Source organism: Acyrthosiphon pisum, chromosome A1, assembly GCF_005508785.2.
Source record: "Acyrthosiphon pisum isolate AL4f chromosome A1, pea_aphid_22Mar2018_4r6ur, whole genome shotgun sequence".
Lineage (NCBI taxonomy): Eukaryota > Metazoa > Arthropoda > Insecta > Hemiptera > Aphididae > Acyrthosiphon > Acyrthosiphon pisum.
This window is the reverse complement of record NC_042494.1, coordinates 109614473-109626584: the sequence shown is the minus strand read 5'-3', so window position 1 is coordinate 109626584 and position 12112 is coordinate 109614473. Positions and strand designations below refer to the sequence as shown.

General features: G+C 29.7%; 1 protein-coding gene across 3 annotated transcripts in view; it reads right to left on the bottom strand.

Moving 5' to 3' along the window:
• LOC100165618 (kinesin-like protein CG14535) overlaps window positions 1-12112 on the bottom strand; it is a 182623-nt gene that overhangs the window by 59868 nt on the left and 110643 nt on the right. The window lies entirely within an intron of this gene.

The window sequence follows — 12112 nt, the reverse complement described above, 5'->3', positions numbered from 1 at the left end:
AACGGCAATACGGTTTTGCATACACACTATAAACCGCGTTAATGGTTTGGAATTAATATGCAGAAAATACGTTTTATTACAAAAGAGGATTATATAAACTCTGCGCGCGCGGAGGGAAAAATCATCAACTGAAAAAGGGTCCTGCAGTATATTTTTCATTATTTTTCCTTGTTTTTTTTTTCTCTCCTTTAGGTAACATTTGAGGTGGGGCAGGGAATAGAATTTAATTCCATCTCCCGCGAAACGACACCGCGTCCGTACCACAACGGCAGCATCACGGTGCGGACAGCCACGCGCAGGGCAAAGTGAAACCTGCACAATAATAATAATAATAATCACCACCACGGTGTCGGCCCCGCACCGAAAACCTATCGTTAATGGACTAGGCGCCGTCAAGGAGGGGTTGCGCCGCAGAAATCCTTCCGAGTACGCACACACCCTGTAGTGGTCTTTAATTAATGGAAGGTTCAAAGCTCACGGTCGCCAATCGTCATCGACGTCTCCGCGTCGTCGTCGAGTGTTCTTTTTCCTACCCCTTAACCGGCGGCGGCGGCGCGACTGGCAACTGTGTGACTAATGTCTGGCAATTCGCCCGGTTTCCCCCCAATTCGGCCGCACCAAATTGCTAAGTGGTTCATAATTTAGACGGTTTTCCGCACGATGTTCCGAGAAGAGGGCCCACATAAGACTCAATTATTAAAACTACGTCGTTTACGGTTTGGATGCGTCGAAGTGTTTTTTTTTTGTTTTTTTTTTTATATAAATAAAAGTAAGCTTCTGTTAATTTAATAATGATGATTTTTCACACAAAAAACCGCGTGTTGAGTACCTACCTTAAACTAATGGATACAGATGATTATTTCAATATTGTTTGTATAATAATGCGATAGTTCATTTTAATAAACTAGTCGAATTTAATGGGTATCTCACAAATGTAATGTATATGAAATAATATTTAGAATAAAATAATTTCTTTGACATTTGAAGTATATAATAATATGAATAGGTACGAACAAAATTTGTTAATATTTGTAAATAATTATTTCAGATTCTAGAAAATATGTTAACTGTACTTATGTTATTTTTTATATAATAATACGAGCAGTAACCCGATCTATATACAATAATATAATTCTATGTAAAACTTTTATTTAGTCAAACGTAGTAAATTGAATCAAACTGATAAAAACTTAAGTTTGAAAAAATATTAATATACACTTGAATTTTTTCAATATTTTAAATGCGGATCATTTACCTATTTCATGTATTTTGTAAACAAAACGTTTTATTATTTTGAATATTATAAATTATTACTGAAAATTGTCTAAAGCACATACATCTGCTTAAATGGAATGCGGTGGTTTTTAATTAAGTCTTTCAGAGATGAAATTGTTTATTTTGTTCTTCGGACAAGGTCCAAACGCTATTCCTAGCTGTAGCTAACTACAGTGAACATTCTTGAATTTATTATTAATATAAAAACGGCCATTGTGTTAAAAGCAAAAGCCCATAAAATAACTTGCAGCTTTTTCTAGATTTAAAGAAAAATTATCAAAAATATGTTTCATCGTAAAAGAGGAGTTTTTTTTTAATATTAAACATTTTCCTACTTATTACATTTATACATAAGTTAAACTAAGTAATTAAACCCGTAACAGTATTAAACATACCGCATAATTTTTAAAGTATTCATATTAAATTGATAATAACAATAATTTTGAATTAGTTAACTTTATAAAAAGTACGTCAGCAAAAATGTTTTTACTTTTTAGTTGAGATAAACGAAGAAATATATTAGTATGGTTGAGGTATTTTTTTCCTGGACGGACACTAAATTGGTAACTCTACATTTCTCGGTATTTTCTTTTAGTGTAATGAAAATCAAAAGGAAAACTATGTACGGCTGGAATAAATAATAATTTAAAAAACCTCCGCAAGTTTGGTCTTAAGTCTTAACAGAGTTTTATCATTTGCTTTCAAATGTATACATTATAATAACTATTATATACCTACCTGTACTCAATTATATTATCTTTCATCGAGGTCAAGAAAGTAAGACGAGTATTGGCACCTATTTGGCCAGGTTTTTTAAAATTATTTTATACCCATATGTTTTTCAATAGTATTTTGGAGGAAATTCATATAATACATTCAAACTTGTACCTATATTATAATTCTAAAAATATATAACTTATACGACCTACCTATAGGCGAACTCTAATGAATTAATTCGACTGCAATAGGTTCACATTAATATCGATATAGGTATTGAATTGATTAAGTTCCAATCCCAATATTAAAATTCAATGCGATTCTAAATTATATTACCTACAGAAAAATTTTAATTTTCACTCATTATAAACAAAAAATGTACCATTGCTACCTAAATATTATAAACATTTAGAAATGAAATATTTTACGGGACGTATTAAATTTTTAATAAATGAGAATAAACGAGTCTAATATTACATACGTCGCACTGACTCAATGCTTTCGTTTTCAGATTTTGTGGCATACACCTACTTAATTCAATAATCTACCACTCGTTCAATTAAAATCAAAAATAATTTAAAATAGATTAGGAAAACTTTTTTAATTCGTCATATACCTAATTATTTATTTATATTTATATTGTTGCTAAATATTATTGTTACTATAAAAATAATTACCGGACACGCTGCGTATCTCATATAAAAAAATAAACTGCAGCGAAAATACCGGAAGACATATATAACGTCGCGCAATTACTTTCCCCCTAATACAGGTGACCCTTACTGACAGAACAGAAAGTTTTTCAAGAAAAACTTGTGCTTCCGGTCCACGAAAAAGAGGGAAATTAATATTTCATACGTTCCAAAGGGCCGAGTAAAATCTGTCCCTTTTTTTTTCACGGTACATTAAGAAATAAATAACGATGCGACTTAAACTGTTTCACTTCCGAATCGTTTCTCATACAGCCTCGCACAACCACCACACAGTTTCGAAACAATAGTGAATTCCGTGGCCAATCGAATCGCATTTATTTTTGGCCATCGCAGACAAGTTTGTGCGTGAAGGAAGACGGTTGTTTCATTAGCGATGTGGACCACGACGAGGAGGTGGATGGCGCCAGACCATGCACGGGTACTCGCATTTTCCAAATTTGACAGCTGACGCAGACAGCTACTGAAGTTCGGTGTTTAATGAAGTTTAAACAAGATTGCCCAAGGTTTGTTGGCGCCTCGTAAATGATTTAAAAGTTTAATTTTTCGTGTCTATCGAAATTATATGTGCCAGTGAAATAAAAAATCGCCAAAACTCTATAATATTATATTATATAATAGCGTCATTATAATATTATTATCACATAACTCATAAAAAAATTAAAAACGCTTGTTCGATGTTGTAATAGTAAATAAAAATTAAAAAAAGGTGGGTAAGTGGATGTCGCTTTGCTGTACAGTAGGTTATAAGTGGGTCACTGTATAATGGATAGTATTAAATTTGAATTCAATGATATAATATCACTGTATAAGAAAAACGATTCTGAGTGGAAACGGTTTGTCAGTCTAGGTATTAGACATACCTATTATAGGTATACTTATCTATAGTATTAAAAAAAAAATTGACCTATAATAGGTATTAATAATAAATTCCAAATTAATCATATCACAATATCAATCAAGTAACGCGTTATACATCAACAACAAACCGTGGTACTATCATAGATATATAATAGCATACTTTAGAAGTTTCAAGTACCCACAAATAATATAATACAATCATTACAATCACAACAAAATAACTAAAATAGTTATTCCAGGTTTTTAATATGTAATTTCGTCCAAATTTTAAATTAAAATTACTATAAAAATAAACTGTACTTATGTATTTCTTAGAATTTTTGGCAACAGAATTAAATATTTACGTGGAATCTTGTTTTAAATTTTCAATCCTTAGATATAAAAGTTGAACATTTTATAAATTTTTAACTACCAAATAATTATTCAATTTTAAATTTGATAAATGTTGTCAACATTTTAACTTAAATGCTTATAAAAAAAAATTGTGCCTATGTATTTTTAATATTTTTCAACTGCTGTTGTAACAATGTATCAGGAGCCTTGCATTAAATTTTCACGCATTTTTACCAAACAAATAAAATTTTATTGATATTTATAGAAATCTTATAAATTTATTTTCTATAATTTATTTTCTCTAAATTTATTAAAATCTTAGTTCTAAAAAGAAAAATTTTTACGAATTATTAACTCAAAATAATTTGCTAATTTTCGTGATTTTTACATATTTTGTCAATTTTTGAACTTTAAATGCTAATAAAAAAAAACTGTGACTAAGGATTTTTAATATTTTTCAAATCTCATTGTAACAATATAGTAGGAGCCTTGTATTAAATTTTCAAGTATTTTTACTCAACAAATAAAGTTTTATTGACATTCATAGAAAAAAAACTAATTAAATTGGAAACTGAAATTGTCCGTAAACAGCTCAAAACAAATCAAAATATTTTGAAAATGTTATCATGTATAGAAAATGGAAATATAAACAACCAGTGAAAATTTCATGTATCTACAGTCATTCGTTTTAAAGTTACACTAAAAACCAAAATCATTTTTCTCGAAAACAGATTTGGCGTAAAAATTCCCGTTTTTCCTTAATTTTTCTTTTGTTTTTCACGGCGCTTTTGAAAACTATTGGAAATTTCAAATTTTGACCTCCTGAATGCACCAACTAGATTCACTTTCCCATCAAACAAGATACTGTTGAAGAAAATCGAAGCAGTTTTACTGCCCCAAACCGTGATGACGGACACAAAAATAAAAAAATAAAAAAACACACATCATTGTAAAATCAATACATTCATCGTTCCACTCAGAATCTAATACTATGTCATGATAATAAATACAGTCCGATGAAATGCAGTATTCGAGTCACATTGTAACAATTTTATGCCAACAATTGTTATTACGTCTCAGTCTTATAATAAATTGAGAATAACTCAAGTACTTAACGTTAAGGTTCGATTATTTTTTATTTTTTAAAGGACGCTTCAGATTTAATTATGTTATAATAATTTATGTCAGTACTGTTCCTTCCATTTTTTTATAATTTGCATATTGTTCTCTTGTTTCTGTCAACGTTAAGGTTGTTAATTAATATTTTGTGTTTTGATCATTATTCAGAGAAATAATAATAATAATAATAATAATTGTTCATTATGGATATTTATTTATGTATAAGCGAATTAAAATCATATAGTTATTATAGCATAGATTAATCGAACTTATTCGGTTCGCATGCCATACGACATGATTGAATTAATTAACTTGAATGGGGTTTCATTTTACAATTAGTCAATATTGTTACGAATACAAAAACAATGTTTTTTGTGTTCAGTGGTGGTGCAATGGTGAGAATATATTTTTCCACGCAAACCATATCTAAATTAATTTGAATCCAATAACTTGTCAAACTATAAACAGCCAGGAACGGTGATAACACCGTTATACTAGAGGAGGGGAAATATATTATAGAGCACTTACGTAATTGATTATAATATTTACGACTTGGCATAATGTTTGATAGACACGGGACGGGACAATTTCGTGATTTTGAAAAATACATGAATGTTTGGGACTGTAAAATACAACTGGTAACAGTGGTAACACGCTGTTTAAAGGTATAGCATTATAATAAACAGACGTGTGAATATAAAAAATAAGTTTTCTTTGAACAACTTATTTGCGTTAGATCTATCCTAGACGGCTATGCCCCAAAGGAGTATTGTCACTTTTATATATACTTCTTTTGTTGTTTTGTTCGACTAAAAACTTCTTTCTTATTCGTCACGTGGCTGTCAAGAGAAAAGAACGACGACAAGGTTTCATAGAGAATGTCTTTCTAAAAAGCTTTTCGACGGAGCTGAGGCGAGGAATCATTCCGATGGATGGATATCCGTCCGGCAGCCCAAAGATAAGGGGGAGCTAACACCGAGAGGGTTGTCACCCCATAAGCTCGACTTCCAAAGTCGACGAAACCCTTCAACCCCGTCCAATCGATGTGCGTATTCCAAAGTTTTTGGATGACAGTTCGTGTGGTTGTTTTCACGCCCCCCGTATCAAAATGCATGCCGTTTGTTTCAAAATAATCGATAATATCCGAGTTTATTATTCTAGAACCGTATCAGATTGATGGTCAGATTTTTGATTCTTATTTTTATATATCCTTGTCTGGTGTCTTCGACAAATTCCGGGCCGAGGGAATTGGAGATAAAAAAATAATATACATTCTTACAATGGGTACTTATAATAATATGTAGGTACTTTTGTACATCAATTGCCTTAAAAACCTTATTATCGTCTAAATATGCTTTGAGTATGAAAAACTGATAGTTATACTGTACCAGATATATTATACTATTTGTTTTTTATTTCCAATTAAAGTTACAATTTTTTTAAGTAGGTTGAAAATTAGATTAACAAAAAATAGCGAATTTTCATAAAAATTAACTACCTACCAAATTTAAATAATTTCTACCTATAAATTCATATCTGCACATTAAACTAAATATCAAACGTTTATTAACTTTATTTTTAACTGCTAAGATTCAAAGTCTTAAAATCTTTGTAGCTACATTAAAATTAATGAAAAATCTGATTGAAAGAAAAACTTAAACGTTTTCACTGCAATACTTCAAACTAAGAATTCTATGATGACATTAAAAACATCGTGTAATTACTATTTTATGATTAACTGCGTGATTTGCAGAATTGCTTTTTAGTATGGTTCATTTTATTTAGGTACCTATTAACAGGAAATCTATATTGAATTTTACATTAAATTAACACTGACTATAATGTACCATGTGCAGAATACTTTTAGACTTCGAAGTAACGTATTATCGACGTTTACGGAGTTAATCATGGATTTAATGTGTCAATATAATTAAATATTCGAATTTATAGCAAGCAAAACATATAAAATATGTATTAAGAAGTAATGAAGACATTCAAAGTTTTATATTTTTTTTTAGCATAGCTGAATCATAAAAAAAAATGGTTCCCTTTATAAAATATTATTTAGGTTAAAATCATCTACCTCAAGTATATAATATAGCCCGTTATAGAATAACGAGGGATATGTAGCGGCTATACGTTTAATAGAGATACTTTTAGACATAAATGTTGATATAATAATATTTTGTTGTTAAAATGTAAACATTTTTTTAGTTAAAATTTTAACCAGTTTATATGTTCTTTACAGTGTAAACATGTAATAATAAAGGGAATAATGGTGTTAAAAAATGTCACCATTTACGAAGTTATTAGCTATTATTGCATAGATAGTATCTAGATACCCATATAATATAATATAGATACTGAAATATAATATGACCATATGAATGATTCCGACTCTGCATATGTAGGTACCAGCTATATATTATTATATTATGGGTAGCACTATGTATATAGTATATACAGTGTAATCGCTCTGATGTATGTACTGCAAATATCCGTTATACATATAACACGAAATTAAATTTAACGCACACGCCATTAATTTTGATGTTATTAATTTTCATTTTTGGTCTCATCCTGGTCGGGGATTTCCCTTTTTTATTATTATTATTTTTTTTAACACTGGACTATTTCCGTGGCGGAAATTGGAAATGACAGCGGGAGCCGGATGCGATTGGAAACCCATCGATTTTCTCCCCGGTCCCTGGTAACGTCACGTACTTTTCTTGTACCTAGGTTGCTATATGTGTGTGTGTGTGTGTGTGTGTGTGTGTGTGTGTGTGTGTGCGTGTGTGTAGTCGGTGTATATACCCGCGCCGCCGTAGAGTTTCCCATGATGCACACACGCGTGCCATACCAAACCCTTGTTTCTGCGCCCGGTCCCGCCGTCATATTAATTATCCGCACGGCTGTCAAGATTTATAGATCGATGGGTATATATATAAGAGAGGCCACGGGGTCTACGCGATATGGACGTGTTGTACACGAGGACAAACAACAACTACTACAGCACTGTTTGCAAATAAAACGGTATCGTGTTTACTACACCGCGCCTCGTACATGGACATAATAATATGACGTATGTGCGCATCAAAAAAAAAAAAACTCTCGGCAATGACCACGCACTAGTTTTGTGATTCTAGTGCGAACAAAAAAATAATTATACAACTGCTACGAAAATACGAATATGAAATAATTATAATGTGCAAGCATCGGTGAATTTCAATCAGATCGCGATGGTAAATTAATTAATATCAAAACGTTACAACAATAAAAATGTGTCGTATCAAAAAACTCTCGGTAATGGCCATATATACGCTAGTTGCGTGGACAAAAATATAATAGAACTACATCTAAAATACGAATATGAAATTACAATATGGTATATCGTCGAGTTTTGATCAGATCGTGATAATAAAATAATTCATAGCAACATGTTAAAACAATATAAATGTGTTGTATTCTCGCTAATCGCTATAATAATATTGGATATAATTCATTAAACCTACCTACTTAATAACATATTATATTGTAAAAATTCTATACCTAATAATTATATCAAACGCGTTTTCAATGCCAAAACGACTCGAACAGGCAACGTTTAAAGTTAATACATATCAACGAGTCGTGAAAAAAAAATAAACTACATTTAACACAACTAAAAGGATTTATTACCCGAACATTTTTGACATTTCAAGTCCTAGGTAATTTTTTACAGTCCAAAATCACCCTCTCTATATTTTATAGTTGGGTCGTATATTTTCGATAGTTATTTTATTTTGAAATGAAAAATAAGGGTTTCTGCATCGGAAATCGGCAGTTATCAGTGATCCCCCTCCTAAATTCAAATATTTCCAAAGGTGTTGAATAAGGGTAAAAATATGTGATTTAGAAAAAATAACCATTTCAAATATCACGAAAATGCAACCCATATCTTTAGGTGTTTATAATACATATTTTTGTTTATAGATTTTTGAACAATACCTACATAATATGCATTAGTAAACGTGACTTAGGTATAACAAACATGTAATTACCTACTGAATTTACATAACTATTCTTATAAAATCAATGAAATTCAATCCTTGACACTTGATATAATATTGTATAAGGCTTATACAATTTTAAATTAATACACCTATAACGTTATGGATATTCTACATATTTTAATAAACATTGGTAATTTGCAAGTTCTAAGAGCAGACTATTAAGCAACTATTTATTTATTTACTTATTTGGCAAATATTAAACTTCATTAAAATTATTCAAAAATATTAACACTATAATAAAAATAAAGAAAATGTAATTAAAGGAATAAGAATGAATTATTTCATTTAAAAAAGTAAAATAAAATATTTCACTATTTACATTGTTTTGAAAAAAAAAACGGTAGTAGGACTTCGTTTTTTTTATGATGTAAGTTTACTTTTATACGAGAAAAATACCAATTAAATTACCTGTACAATAACAAAAGGGAAAACTGAAGTAATTAATTCTAAAGAAAACACTCTATGCAAATTAACTACAGAACAATACAATAAGTACAATAATTTTTTTGGTATTTTGGTGTTACAAAATATACCAACATTTATTAAAAATTAGACAACAGATAAAAATAAACTTATTTTTTTAGGTTTAATATTATAATAAGTAATGGTCCAAAATATACTTGCGAAAATAATCTTAAATACCAACACAATTATTGTTATCAATCAATAAAACTATTTTAAATCTACAAGCTGTTAAAAATACATAACATTATGAGTGCTGCCGGCTAACGTTGTTTGTATATTAGAATGAGTTCAATATCACAGGTAAAAACATGATTGACGATTGACAAAGACGTGTTATGGTTAGAATGGGAAAAAATATCAAATAACATTATTTTTATTCTCAGACGATAATCCACCTTCATATTTTATTTGCACGCAGCCGTTATGAAAATACGATGAAAAATCAACAAACAAAATAAAAAGAAAAAAATCTGTGAACCAAAAAGCTATACGAGGTCGAAATAACCTCGTTAATAATTTTCAAGAGCCATTTCCGATTATAAGGGTCGAAACGAAACTGTCGCGGTGGAATTCATCAATTTCGCGATCATAATCAAGCTTCCCTCCCCCTCGATACGATGTAATTCCTCTCTTTTGACCTCTTCTCCTCTAATTCCTTCATTTTTGTTTGTTTAATCATATATATAGGGTATAAATTTATTTATATTTATTCAGTCATTATTATTCAGGTTGATGTAATAACAATAATAATAATATATTATACTGACTATACTGTTCACGATGAACACTACAAGGACATGATTAAATTGTAAATGTACGCGAGAAATAATTAATTTAAACAAGGTTTTAAGCAAATATCTTGTGGGCAGGATCGTGAAGTAAACGAAAACGCTTGACTATTCGGCACCTGACAGATTCAAATGAAATTAAGAATTACTTTTTAAAAAACCCAACAGCCTTTGCCTTTTTTTGCAATTTTATTTTGATGTCATATTGTCATATTGTGTGATTGGAATAAAAATATTATTGGGTACTCCAAAGATAAGTCGTTTAGGAATAAAATTCAAAACCAAAGCTTCAATAATTTGTGAATAAATCATAAAAAAGACATTAATGCAGTCAAAGAATGGAAATCGCATTAAACTTAGAATCGAATCAATACATATTATATTTTATTTATATTATCTGAACCATTAAAAATTAAAACACGAACTTTTTCTGTTGCTCTTTTCACAATTTATAGTTATTTAAAAGAAGAATTATTGCGTTATTTGTTTGTTATTTTCTAAGTTAAACTTTAAATCAGATTCTATATTGACTAACAATGTTACGATTTTCACTACAGCAAAATGTATAATAGTTTTCAATTAAAAATGTTGTTTGTTTGATAATCAATAATAATATCGATAGTAATAATAATGATAATAATCGTAATGGTATAATGATCTTAATGGTAATAATAATAATAATAGTATTATTAATAATATGATTAAATAAACAATTAAAATGGTACCCGCGTACAATAGGTTTTAATATATTATAAAGCTGATAAAATTCATTACAACTTTAAAGTGTGTGTATTGTTTGACATAAATTCGATTAATGAAATACCACTACCACTGCGGTGTAATTGCACATACCTACTGTGAATTTCCTTAAGTATATTATTTAAAACTGAACAATTCAAAAGATAAAGTTTTACCGACATTCTTATCACAATAAAATAGTTGGAATGACTTTAAAATAAAGTAATAATCGATGAATATTATCAGTACAACAGTAGGCACTATAGGTACCTACTCACCATGTCATACGTTGGATGAATTGTAAATTCTGGTATAAAAAATTTGAATAATTTATGTATGGACAAATAAATAAAAACGGTTACACGATTTTATACGTAGAAGATGTTCAGTTTCTTTGGTCATAGAATGGGTTTTAATATTATTACACATTATTAAAAACTAAAATTATCTATAAAGTCTAGACTCTAGACCATTGGTTTATTCCATTAAAAAAACCTCCAATTACATATATTATTTACGATTTTATTCACGTTAACCTGACTCGTAGATAAGTATACCATAAGGTTAGTGCCCGCAGGCCAAAGCGTCAAGCGAAATTTACAAAATCCTTTTGACAAAAATAAAAGTAATTTTTTCGATACAATTGGAGGATATCATTTTTTAAATGTAGTCACCAAGTGCAGGGAATATTAATTTCTGCGGGCGCCCTCTTTTGGTACCTATAACCTCTACATAAATACCTATAATACAGCACATTCATTGTTACAGATAAAGCATTCTGCCATATATTCAATGTGGGAAAATAGTGGAATCATTTCAGTTTTTAATAGAGGGGGACAAAAGTTTTGACCCACCCAAATGGGTAACTTAAAAAAAAACCTACGCAAGTCGCAAGCCCATATTAAAATTATATAATGTTCCTTTTCCTTAATTAAACACATACATTACATACCAACTTTCATGCACATCCACGCATGCGTCTAAATATAAATATATTCCAACTATTAATAATTATAATTACCAATTTATCATTGTGACAATAATTTCTTAGTTC